The sequence below is a fragment of the Triticum aestivum genome, chromosome 6D, assembly GCF_018294505.1.
Source record: "Triticum aestivum cultivar Chinese Spring chromosome 6D, IWGSC CS RefSeq v2.1, whole genome shotgun sequence".
NCBI lineage: Eukaryota > Viridiplantae > Streptophyta > Magnoliopsida > Poales > Poaceae > Triticum > Triticum aestivum.
In genome coordinates, this window is record NC_057811.1 from 188,964,789 (window position 1) to 188,977,671 (window position 12,883).

Here is a 12,883-nt window from a genome sequence, read left to right on the forward strand (position 1 = left end):
TGGATGCTCTCTTGGCGATGTCGTCGGCTTCCTTGTTAGTGCCCCGGGGCACGTGCTGCAGCTCCAGGCCTGAGAACTGCTTTTCCATCTTGCGCACCTCCGCAAGGTAGGCCTCCATGTGCTCGTCCTTTGGCTCGTACACCTTGTTGGAGAAGTTGACGAGGAGCTGCGAGTCGCCTTTGACGGTGAGGCGCTTCACCCCTAGAGCCACCGCAGCGTTCAGGCCAGCTATGAGGCCTTCGTATTCTCCGATGTTGTTGGAGACCTTCTCGCCGTGCTGAAAACAGAGTTGCACGACGTAGTAGAGCTTGTCCTGAGTGGGCGAGATGAGCACTGTTCCAGCCCCCGGGCCCTGATGCGCGAAGGCGCCATTGAAATACATGACCCAGCCATCAGGTGCCTCGCTTCCTGGGGAGGTGGACCGGTCTTCTCCTTCCTCAAGAGCCGGGGCATCTATCCATTCTGCCACAAAATCGGCGAGCTCGGCTCCCTTGATGACCCTGGTAGTGCTGAACTCCAACTGGAATGCCTGCAACTCGATGTTCCACTCAGCGACCCTTCCGGCTGAGTTAGGGCTCCTGAGAACCCTCTCCAATGGGTAGGCTGAGACGACCTTGATGGGGTGGCCCTGGAAGTAGTGCCGCAGCTTGCGCGAGGCCACCAAGAGTGCGAGCAGGAGCTTTTGCGGCATGGGGTAGCGCGCCCTCGCGTCCTGCAGTACGGTGCTGATGAAGTACACCGGGTGCTCGACGAGGGCTGGCACACTGTCGAGGCTCGGGTCCTGCGGAGGTTGTGGCATATCCTGAGGTGGTAGGTTTCCTGAGACTTGACCGTCCTCAGGAGCTTCTGCGATGTTGCCCTGCTGAGCTTGGTCTTCCGCTGCTGATGGCTTTGCTGCGCCTTCCTGACCCGCGCTGCATCAGCTCTGGCTTGGCGCGGCACACCCTTGTCTTGGCGCTCCTCCCTAACTGCCACCAGCGCCGCGCTGGTGGAGTACGGGGTGGCCGCAAGGTGGAGCACCAGAGGCTCGAGAGGCCGCGGTGCCACCATCACCGGGGCGCTGGTGAGGTATTTCTTGAGGTCTTGGAAGGCCCGGTCGGCCTCCGGGGTCCACTTGAACGGGCCCTTCTTCTGCATGAGCTTAAAGAAGGGTAAGGCGCGCTCGCCTAGCTTGGAGATGAAACGCCCTAACGCAGTCACCAGCCCTGCTAGCTTCTGCATCTCCTTGAGGGTCTGTGGTGGGCTCATGTCTTCGATGGCCTTGATCTTCTCCGGGTTCGCCTCGATCCCTCTGTGGATACGAGGAACCCAAGTAGCTTGCCGGAGGGGACGCCAAACACGCACTTCTCCGGGTTAAGCCTCAAGTTCACTTGGCGCAAGCTCTCGAAGGTCTCCTCCATGTCTTGAATCAATGTCCTCGCCTCGCGAGATTTGACCACTATGTCATCAACGTAGGCCTCTGTGTTTCTGTCGAGCTGCCGCCCCAAGGCGATGTGCATCCACCATTGAAAGGTTGCGCCCACGTTGTGCAGCCCGAAGGGCATGCAGGTGTAGCAGTACACCCCGCATGGTGTCAGGAAGGCTGTCTTCTCCACATCCTCCACCGCCATCTTGATTTGGTGGTATCCTGAGAATGCATCCCGGAAACATAGCAAGTCGCACTCGGCGGTGGAGTCGACGATTTGATCGATGCGCGGAAGCGGGAATGGATCTTGGGGGCACGCTTTGTTAAGGTTGGTGAAGTCGACGCACATCCGTTCCTTCCCGCCTTTCTTCAGTACTACGACGGGGTTTGCCAGCCATTCGGGGTATCAACCTTCTCGGATGGTACATGCCGCCTCTAGCTTGCGTGTCTCTTGGACGATGAAGGCCTGCTTCTCAGTGGACTGTCGTCTTGCTCGATGCTTCACGGGGCGTACGTTGGGGCACACCCTTAGATGATGCTGGATTACCTCTCTCGGGACCCCTACCAGCTGATTGGGCTCCCACACGAATATCTCCTTGTTCGCGCGCAAAAACCTCACCAAAGCTTCTTCTTGTCCCGGGTCAAGGCCGGTTCCTATGGTGAAGGTGGCTCCCGAAGACCCGTCCTCGTTGACCAGCACCTGCTTGGTCTCTGCCTTGTCTTGAGTGAACACCTGCTTCTACTTGGTGGGCGCGGTCTCCTTGGCCTCGGGCGTACCGGTGCCGGCTGGCTGTGCTGCTGCCGCGGTCTTGAAGGCGAGCCTGAGCGCCGTCACGGCCTCCTTAGTGCCCCCCTTGATGGTGAGGATGCCCTTGCTCCCTGGCATCTTCAGGAGGTTGTAGGCCGGGTGAGTCGCCGCCATGAACTCAGCGAGAGCCGGGTACCCGAGGATGGCATTGTATGGGAGACCGATGCGGGCGATGTCAAAGTCGACAAGCTCGGTGCGATAGTTGTCTCGCGTGCCAAAGGTGACAGGGAGGCGGATCTGCCCCAGAGAGTGGGCAGCTCCACCACCCACTCCCATGAAGGGCCTGCTGAGGCCGAGCCGCTCGAGCGGCACATGAAGAAGGCTGAAGGCTTCTACGGAGAGCAAGTTGAGGCCGGCTCCGCCGTCGATGAGGGTCTTGGTAATGGCCACGTTGCAGATGGTGGGTGTGCAAAGCATCGGCAGCATCCCGGAGCCGGCGGTGGAGTCGGGGTGGTCTTCCAAGCCGAAGGTGAGGTCGGCCTCCGGCGCAGCCCAACCCGGTGGAGCCCCTGGGTGCTTGGAGGCTGCCCCAATCTGACGGAAGAAAGGTTTGACGTGGCGATCTGAAGGCGGTGCTTGGGAGCCACCCAGCAGTGCGGCGACTGCGTGGTGCGCCGGCACCACGTAGCGCGTGGTGAAGAGGTTGCGGAGTTCCCCCCGGGATGCCACTGTGGATCCCGGGAGGTTGAGCAGCCAGGCGCGCGGCTCGCCGGCGAGGGCCGTGGGGAACCAATTGGCCATGATCTTGTCGTCGCCTCTGGTTTCGAGGACGGCATCCTCGTATGCCAGCAGGAATGGCGCCGGGTCTGCCGCGCCGTCGTAATGCGGCGGCATCTCCGGCTTGAACTTGGTCGGCCACTACACTCACCGCAGGGCGGGGGCCAGGGCTCGATACCAAGACTCCCTACTGCTGGTGTCGGCCGCAGAGGTGGGTGGCGGGGCACCTGCCATGGGAGCGTAGTGCGGCTGTACGGGGCGCAGGTTGGTGGAGAGGAGCCCCGGCGCACCCCTACCTGGCACGCCAAATGTCGGATGTGGGGTTCCGGCAAACCCTTAAGGTTCGAAGACTGGGGTGCCCGCGAAGTCTTTCCCTCCTACCGATCTACGCCCTAGCTCGCTAAGATACACGGACAAACTCGACGAACTCGCAACACAAAAAGACACGAGGTTTATACTGGTTCGGGCCACCGTTGTGGTGTAATACCCTACTCCAGTGTGGTGGTGGTGGATTGCCTCTAGGGCTGATGATGAACAGTACAAGGGAAGAACAGCCTCCTGAGGTTGAGGTGTTCTTATGCTTGCGGACTTGTGTGTATCTCTGGATCCGATGAGATGCCTACTACTGTGATGGCTAGTCCTATTTATAGAGGCCCTGGTCCTCTTCCCAAATATCGAGCGGGAAGGGAGCCAACAACGGCGAGCAAATTTGAAGGGGGACAGCTAGTACAAGCTATCCTGACAAAAGCGGTCTTCGCCTGCGAAAAGCTCTGGTGGTGACGCTGCCTTGGGCTCCACGATGACCTCTATCTTGCCGTCCTTCTGGTCTTGGTCTCATTGCACCAATATAGCAACCTTTGCCTGATGCCTCGGTACTCCTCGCCTGCGCTGGCCTCCTTAGCACTAAAGAGGAAATAAGGACGCTGCGCGCGCTGGCGCCCGCCTGGTGTCGTTCGTCATGGCTCACGTCACGAGAGCCTCGTGAGGTTTGCCCCGCCTTGATATCTCCACTCCTCGTGAGCCTGCCTGGCTAGGCTACTCCAGAGGAGGTCTTGCGTCGTCTGCCTCGCGAGGCTTGGACCCTCGCGAGGGTCTTAGATGCCTTTTTGATGAAGATGGGTCGTACGGCCTGCTGGCTTAGCCACGCTATGGGCCGCAGGCAGGCAAGTCTGGGGACCCCCGTTCCCAGAACGCCGACACTCTCGAGTTGACGTTCTTCGCAATCTCTTCAACCGCATCAAAAGACTCAACAATGAAAATGTTCAGCAAACCTTCGATTGCCTCACTGACATCTCAAATGAGCTTCAAGCAATCGGTGCCACTGACATCACCGACCATGAGGTGGTGAAGAAGTTGCTGAGATCGCTTGATTCCTCATTCGATACACTGGCACTGATGATACAAGAACGTGGATATTACAAGTCACTTGATCCCGCTGATATCCTCGAGAGGCTAAATACTCATGAGTTCAAGCTTGCTGAGAAGAGAGATCTCTATGGTTCGAGCTATGGCAGATCATGTGCCCTGAAGGCCAAGGCAGTTTCTGAGTCTGAAGATGAAGATTTTGGCAGCAGCCTTGGTGATCCTGAAGAACTGAGCCAGGAACTAGCACTGCTCGTGAAGAAATTTCAAAAGTTTTCAAGACGTGGTCGCTTTGGAAAATCCTCAAGGAGCAATGATTCCTCATCCAGTGACTACAAGAAGAGGCTATGCCACAAATGCAAGAAACCTGGTCACTACATTCAAGATTGTCCTCAGTGGGAAAAGGAATCAACGAATGAGAAATACAAGGATTACAGTTCCGATGATGCGTAGAAGAAGAAGAAATCTTCAAAGTCTTCATCATCAAAATCCTCAGAGTCTTCATCTCACAAGAAGAGCAGCTCCAAGAAGGCTCGGACATTCATTGGCAAGGAAATGGACTCCGAGGCTGAATCTGAGGAACATGAGGAAGAGCAGGCATCTGAGGAGTCCGAGTCTGGTGTGGCGAGCCTAGCTCTCGCTACTGCATTCATTAGCAAGTCTATCTTCAACTCTGAAGAAAATGGCTTCACCAACAAGGCTGATGAAGGCAATGATGACTATGCTCCCACCTATTGCTTCATGGCAAAGGGTGCCAAGGTACTCAAATACCCCTCCTCTGAATCTAGTGAAGATGAATCTGATGAAAACCTCAAGCCTAGTTACTCTAAACTTGCTAAGATTGCTGTGAAACAACAAAAGGCTTTTGAAAAGGTTCAAAACATGCTAGACAAAAGTGATGATATGTTGGGTGAAGAAATGGATCGCACTAAAACCTTGACTGAAAATCTTCAGAGACTTCAGTCCAGGTTTGACAACCTTCAAGGTCATCATAACACTCTCCTATCTGATCATGAGAAGCTTTCTTATGAATTTCTTCAAAGAAAGCAAGATCTTGAAAAGCTAAGGGTGAGTTATGAAGATCTTCAGAAGGAGTGCGATTCGTTACTTGCTCAACAAATTAGCGCTGCTCAGGAAGAATTTGTTCCTCCATGTTTGAAGTGCATTGAACGTGAAGCTGCTAATTCTTCACCTGAATGTTCAAATGCTTCTAATGCTACAAATTCTTCACCTGTCTTTGCTATCACTAATTCCTCATCTGAGGACATTGCTAGTATCACTGATGATGCAGGGCTGAAGGAATTGTATATGACAGGCATGTACAAAAGCCTCAAAGGGCATCAGAATCTTTGTGATGTGCTTAAAAAGCAGATCCTCAATAGGAACCCTAGGAAAGATGGTATTGCCTTTGAGAGGAAAATCAATGCTGATGGAACATATTGGAAGCCTGAGCAGTACCCCAAAACCTCGTGGGTTGCTGCAAAGGGACCTCCAGTAGATCCATCTAATCTATCTGGCTTTACATGTGAATCTCCTCATTCTTCTGATGAGTCATTTGACTCCAACTATAAAGTGTTCAAAAATCAGAATGGTGAAGTATTTGCTAGATATGTTGGCACTAACTGCAGGAATGGTTCCCCTATGAAGAAAATCTGGGTTCCCAAAAGTTGCCTTGAAAATCTTTAGGTGAATGTCATCATGACACCACCTATGAAGAAAAGGAACCCCAAATCAAATTCTTCATATGGATCCAAGTCCTCAAATGGACCAAATTCCTCACATGGATCAAATTCCTCATATCGTGCTAACACCTCTGTTTCGCAGGGAAGAGCTAAGGGCTATGAATATGAGCATTATTCTTCTAATCATTATGTTCATAAGTCCTCGAAGAATTTCTCGGCTTATTCATATGCTTATCCTAACTCCTCTTATGTGAAATGAAATGGACTGGCTTCTATGCCACCCTTCTCGTATGGAGCTCACAGAGTGATGAACTCTTTGCCACACCTTCAGATGTGGGTGGTGAAGAAAAATAACTAATTTCTTCTACAGGGTCAGGTCTCCAGACGTGCTTAAACGTCTGAAGAATTTGATGGAGACCTGAAAATGCCTGATAGGACGCAGGCTAATCATGAAGAATTGAATCTTCATTTCTCACGTCCTCATACTGTTTTATCTGTTCTGTTGGTTGATGAAATTGATCTGATGAATTGATGTCATATTCTTCAGTGATGAAGTATATGAGTTCGTAAATTGCACTAATTCATCTGCAGGATGATCAACCCAAAGCCAATGAGTGGGTCCTCGATAGTGGATGTACAAATCACATGACTGGTGACAAGAATCTATTGATGGATGTTCCCTTATCTCCATCGCATCTGAAGCATATCATCTTCGCTGACAAAGGCAAAAGTCAGGTATTGGGTCTAGGTAAGGTTGCGATCTCAAAGGATCGACACATGGACAAAGTCATGCTTGTCGAGTCCTTAGGATACAACCTCATGTCTGTCTCAATGCTTTGTGATCTGGATATGGTTGTTGTCTTTGGCAAGTATCATTGTGTTGTGATCATGGAAGCTGACAATTCGAAAGTCTTCGACGGCTTTAGGACAGGAGATCTGTATATTGTTGATTTCTCTACAGGACCACAACCAGCCGTATGTTTACTTGCAAAAGCTTCAGAAGGCTGGCTATGGCATCGACGACTTGGTCATGCTAGCATGAGGAATCTGCACACGCTCACGAAGAAGAAGCATGACATTGGCATTGAGAATGTCAAATTCCTCAAGGATCACTTATGCGGAGCCTGTGAAGCCGGAAAGATGACCAAGGCCAAACATCCAGCGAAGACTATCATGACTACTACTCGACCATTTGAATTGCTTCACATGGATCTCTTTGGTCCTAATAATTATTCTGCAGTTACAAATGATGCATCTCTATATGGCTTTGTTATTGTTGATGATTACTCTCATTACACATGGGTTCATATTGTCACTTACAAACATGAGGTGCAGGATGTCTTCAAACGATTTTCCTCGAGGGCTTCAACGAACTTTGGTGTGAAGATCAAGCACATCAGAAGTGACAATGGAACTGAGTTCAAGAATTCTGGTCTTGATGACTATCTTGATGAACTCGGTATTACTCATGAGTTATCTGCTCCTTATACTCCTCAGCAGAATGGTGTCGTGGAGTGCAAGAACAGGACTCTTGTTGAGAGGGCTCGCACTATGCTTGATGAGTACAAGAGGCCTCGTCGCTTCTGGATTGAGGCAATTGATACTGCATGCCACATCATCAACAGAGTATATCTTCACAAATTCTTCAAGAAGATTGCATATGAACTCCTCACTGACAAGAAACCCAATGTGAGTTATTTCAAAGTCTTCGGTGCAAAATATTGGATTAGAGATCCTCGTCACAACTCTAAATTTGCACCGAAAGCACATGAAGGTTTTATGCTTGGTTACGGAAAGGACTCGCACACCTACAAAGTCTTCAACAACGTTCTTCAAAAGGTTGTTGAAACTGTACATGTGCGGTTCGATGAAACTAATGGCTCGCAAAGAGAGCACCTACCTTCTGTGTTAGATGAACAGTCACATGAGGAATCCATCAAGTTCAAAGCTACTGAGGATGTCATTCCTATCGAAGAAATAGCTGAAGAAATCATTCCAGAACGTGAAGAACGTCATGTTGATGCACCTGAAGAAAATGGTGCTGAAGAAAATGCTGATCAAATTCCTCGACGACAACCCGCTCATCCTCGCGTTGCAAACGAAGTGCAGATTGAGAAAATCATCAGCGACATCAACATTCCAGGTCCTCTCACACGCTCAAAAGCTTCACATTTGTCTAACTTTTGTGGGCACTTTGCTTTCATCTCTATCATAGAGCCCACTAAGGTAGATGAAGCATTTCTGGAGCCTGAGTGGATTCAAGCTATGCAAGAAGAAGTACATCAGTTCGAGCTCAACAACGTCTGGGAACTGGTTAATCGTCCAGATCCTCGCAAGCACAATATCATTGGCACAAAGTGGATCTACCGCAACAAGCAAGATGAAAATGGCCTTGTGGTGAGGAATAAGGCACGGCTTGTAGCTCAAGGCTATACACAGGTTGAAGGAATTGATTTCGATGAAACTTTTGCACCTCCACCTCAGGAGACGCCCCAATCTCCACAGGTTCCGAGCCTCGCCAACGCGCCAGCCCTTGTCGAGCACCCGGTGTATTTTGTCAGCACGGTGTTGCGGGACGCAAGGGCACGATACCCCATGCCTCATAAGCTCCTGCTCGCGCTCTTGGTGGCCTCGCGCAAGCTGCGGCACTACTTCCGGGGCCACCCCATGAAGGTCGTCTCGGCCTACCCATTGGAGAGGGTGCTCAGGAGCCCCAACTCGGCTGGAAGGGTCGCCGAGTGGAACATCCAGCTGCAAGCATTCCAGTTGGAGTTCAGCACTACCAGGGTCGTCAAGGGGGCCGCGCTCGCTGATTTTGTGGCAGAATGGACGGATGCCCCGACACTTGAAGAAGGCGAAGACCGATCCACCTTGCTAGGAAGCGAGGCACCGGACGGGTGGGTCATGTACTTCGATGGCGCCTTCGCGCACCAAGGCGCAGGGGCTGGAGCAGTACTAATCTCGCCCACTCAGGACAAGCTCTATTACGCCGTGCAACTCTGCTTTCAGCATGGCGAGGAGGTCTCCAACAACATCGCAGAATACGAAGGCCTCATAGCTGGCCTGAAGGCCACTGCAACTTTGGGGGTGAAGCGCCTTACCGTTAGAGGCGACTCGCAGCTCCTCGTCAACTTCTCCAACAAGGTATACGAGCCAAAGGACGAGCATATGGAGGCATACCTCGCGGAGGTGTGCAAGATGGGGAAGCAATTCGCGGGCTTGGAGCTGCAGCACGTACCCCGGGGCACCAACAAGGAAGCCGACGACATCGCCAGGAGAGCATCCAAGTGACAGCCACAAGAGCCCAGTGTCTTTGAGGAACGGCTCTTCAAGCCATCGGCGACACCACCACTTTCAAGCACAGCCCAGCCTTGGGAGGAGCTTCCACAGCCTCCTGTCCCAGGAGCCCCGGCGTGTGGCCCGACCTCAGGAGCTCGCTTGCTCTTGGCGCTTGAACCTCAGGAGAGATGCTGGACTAAGGAATTCAAGGAGTATCTGATGCAAGGGGCGCTGCCAGAAAAGGAGGAGGATGCAGAGCGTGTGGTTCGGCAAGCCATGGCGTACTGCATCCAGGATGGCGAGCTGTACAGGAAGCGGCCAAACGATGTTTCTTTGCGCAGCATTACCAGGGACCAAGGGAAGGAGCTGCTAACTGACATACACGGTGGTGACTACGGGCACCACTCGTCGTCACGGACCCTCGTCGGCAAAGTATTCCACAGTGGGTTCTACTGGCCCACTGCGCTCAACAATGCAGCTGAGCTGGTGAAGTCCTGCGAAGCCTGCCAGTTCCACGCCAAGCAAATTCATCAGTTGGCTCAGGGCCTCCAAACCATTCCGCTCACTTGGCCGTTCGCGGTCTGGGGGCTGGACATCCTGGGCCCGTTCCCTCGAGCGCCTGGGGGCTACCGTTACCTCTACGTCGCCATCGACAAGTTCATCAAGTGGGCGGAAGTGGAAGCCGTCCGCACCATCCCAGCCGGCTCTGCAGTCAAGTTCATCAAGGGCCTCGTGAGCCGCTTCGGGGTCCCCAACCGCATCGTCACAGATAACGGCTCACAGTTTACTAGTAACCTCTTCAAAACCTACTGTGCTAACCTTGGAACGCAGATCTGCTACGCTTCGGTGGCGCACCCCAGGAGCAATGGCCAGGCCGAACGCGCCAACGCGGAGGTCCTGAGGGGCCTCAAGACCAGGACCTTCAAGAAGAAGCTCGAGGCCTGTGGTAGGGGCTGGTACGACAAGCTCCAGTCTTGCTGTGGTCCATCTGCACCACCGCCACCAAGCCAACGGCCCCATTCTTCCTTGTCTACGGAGCAGAAGCGGTCCTCCCTCATGAGGTCAAGCATCGCTCCGCACGGGTCCTGGCGTTCGATGAAACGCAGGAGGACGCCACGCGAAGGATGGTCCTCGTGCTGGGGGAGGAACGACGTCGCAAAGCCGCACTGAGGGCGGCAAGGTACCAGCAAGCGCTGCGGCGATACCACTGCCACAGCATCCGCACCAAGACACTCGAGGTAGGCGACCTTTGTCCTGAGGCGGGTCCTCTCCAGGCAAGGGCTGCACAAGCTTTCAACCATGTGGGAGGGCCCGTTCAGGGTCGGCCATGTCTCGAGGCCTGGCGCCGCACGCCTGGAAACGTAGGACGGGATACCTATCCAGAATGCCTGGAACATCCAGCACCTCCGGAAGTTCTACTCATGAAGCAAGGCCCAGAGCCTGTGAAGAAAGGCCCAGAGCCCGTGAAGAAGGCCCAGTGCCTGTGAAGAATCGCCGCCCGTGACACTCTCACGTAATAATGAGTGGGGCTGTACACGCCCCGGAGTCTCAGGAGCGCCGGCCTCCGGCCCTGGGGCTCCCGCCCACGCCTAGTGGCAGCACTTAGCTCCGCGCTGGTGAGAATACTTGAAGACTAGAGTAGGTGTCGGACGCGGCTTTTCATTTGCTTTCTGTAGTTGGCTCTCTTTTCCTCAATCGAAGTTTGCTTTTGGTGTTCCTTGCTGATTCGATTCCCTCGCCTCTTACCGCATTTTCTGGCTCTGGTTCGCTCGTGTTCTCTCTCTCGCATACCTCGCGAGGGGGCTAGGTAGGTGCCCTCGCGAGCATTTTTCTCCTCTCTACCTTCTCGTGAGCCACCCTCGTTTGAGCCCAAAAACTGGCGCATCTCTCCTAGTCCGTGCCCCCCGGGTACCACGATGCAATGCGCCAGCTCAAGGCTTGGGTGGACGGCAAATCTTCTAGCGCACCTCCTAACGATTTTTTGCAGTTCACAAGCAAACACAGACTACTAGGTCAAGATGGACACGAGGAAACAAATGCCTCGTATCGAAGAGGGCATCCCCAATGCACCAGGTTAAGTCATCTTTGAGCAAAATAACAATACGGCACGGGAACAACATGCACAGTGCAATAACCAAGGAACCACAGTTCGATACACGCCCCTCTGGGCCCATACTGGTTTCATTTTTGATGCAGAAAAAAGAGCAAAACAACCCGCGGAGGCAGGCCCTTAGCGACACCCTGAGCCCAGCCAGACCCTTCCTCGCGCTTCACGGAGGCGCGGCGACGAGATGACCTGCTGCCGCCCTCAAAGCGGGCGCGGCGGCTGGTCGTAGCCACCACTGCTAGAGCTGTCGCCGGAGGAAGAGCTGCCGTAGCTGGACGAGACATGGTCGCCGCCGAGGGCAGGCTTGCCCTCATCCTCATCACGACCGTCACCAAGGCCGAGCACCTCCTCACCGTCGTTTGCCTCGGGGCAGCACCCGGCACGGGGACCATCTTCCCCAAACACCCTCACATACAGGGTCGATCCACCATCGTACTTGAAGTGGAGGGTGCACCGCCTCCCCAGGCCACGCGCGGGGGCGAACGTCTGCCAGCCGCGGGCCAGGGCTATGTTGCCGCGGCGGAAGTCTCGACCGCAACCCAAGAGGCCTTACTGCAGCAACCATCCGCCTGCAACCAGAGCCCGCCTGGACCAGAAGCCGGCTGTTCGTCGACGAAAAAGCGCGGAAGCTAGAGCCAGTTGCCGGCCGGGTTCTCCGAACAGACGACGAACTCCGGCGACACTTCCGCTGAATGGAAGGGCGGACGAGGAGGCCACGCCACCATGGCACGCCTCCCTTCGTCAACTGGGCAGCCATGGCTGGGAAGACCCCCTCCGCGTGCCGCAGAGCCGCCAAGACAGTGGGCCACGGCGGGGGTCACGACATGCTTGCGCGGACGGCCGCGTCCGCGCTTGGGCGCCGGGGAGCCGGGTCCCTCGCGAGGGGCCTTCCCCTTCTCGGCGGCAGAGAACTTCCTTCGTGGCGCCATTGGTGGCGCTGTTAGCAATGGAGCAAGGAGGAAGAAGCAAGCGAGCAAGGAAGAGATGGGCGACGGGGGATCCGCCCCCCTTCCCATTTATAGCGGAAGAAGGCCAACCTGCGCCCCCCATGATCACAGGTAATGATGGTTTTCCTTGCGTGTCACAGGGACTTGTCAAGTCGTGCAGTTGCCGAGGCCGCGTGGGGAAGTGGAGACGCCCATGTCCAATCAACCGCCATGCGTCAACCGAGCCCGCAGGCTTTGGGGGCCCGCGGTGCTCCGTACTTGACCCTTGGCTTCGCTGCGAAGCCAAGCCCGAGTGCACCTTGGGCCCGGGGGCTACTGTCGGCGTTCTGGGAACGGGGGTCCCCAGACTTGCCTGCCTGCTTTCACGGCGTGGCTATGCTAGCGGGCCCGTACGGCCCATCTTCATGAACAAGGCATTCAGGACCCTCGCGAGGGGCCAAGCCTCGCGAGGTGGCGGCGCGAGACCTCCTCGGGAGCGACCTCACTAGGCTACCTTGTGAGGAGCGGATATATCAAGGCGGGGCAAACCTCACGAGGCTCTCATGATGTGAGCCATGACGACCGGCACCAGGCGGG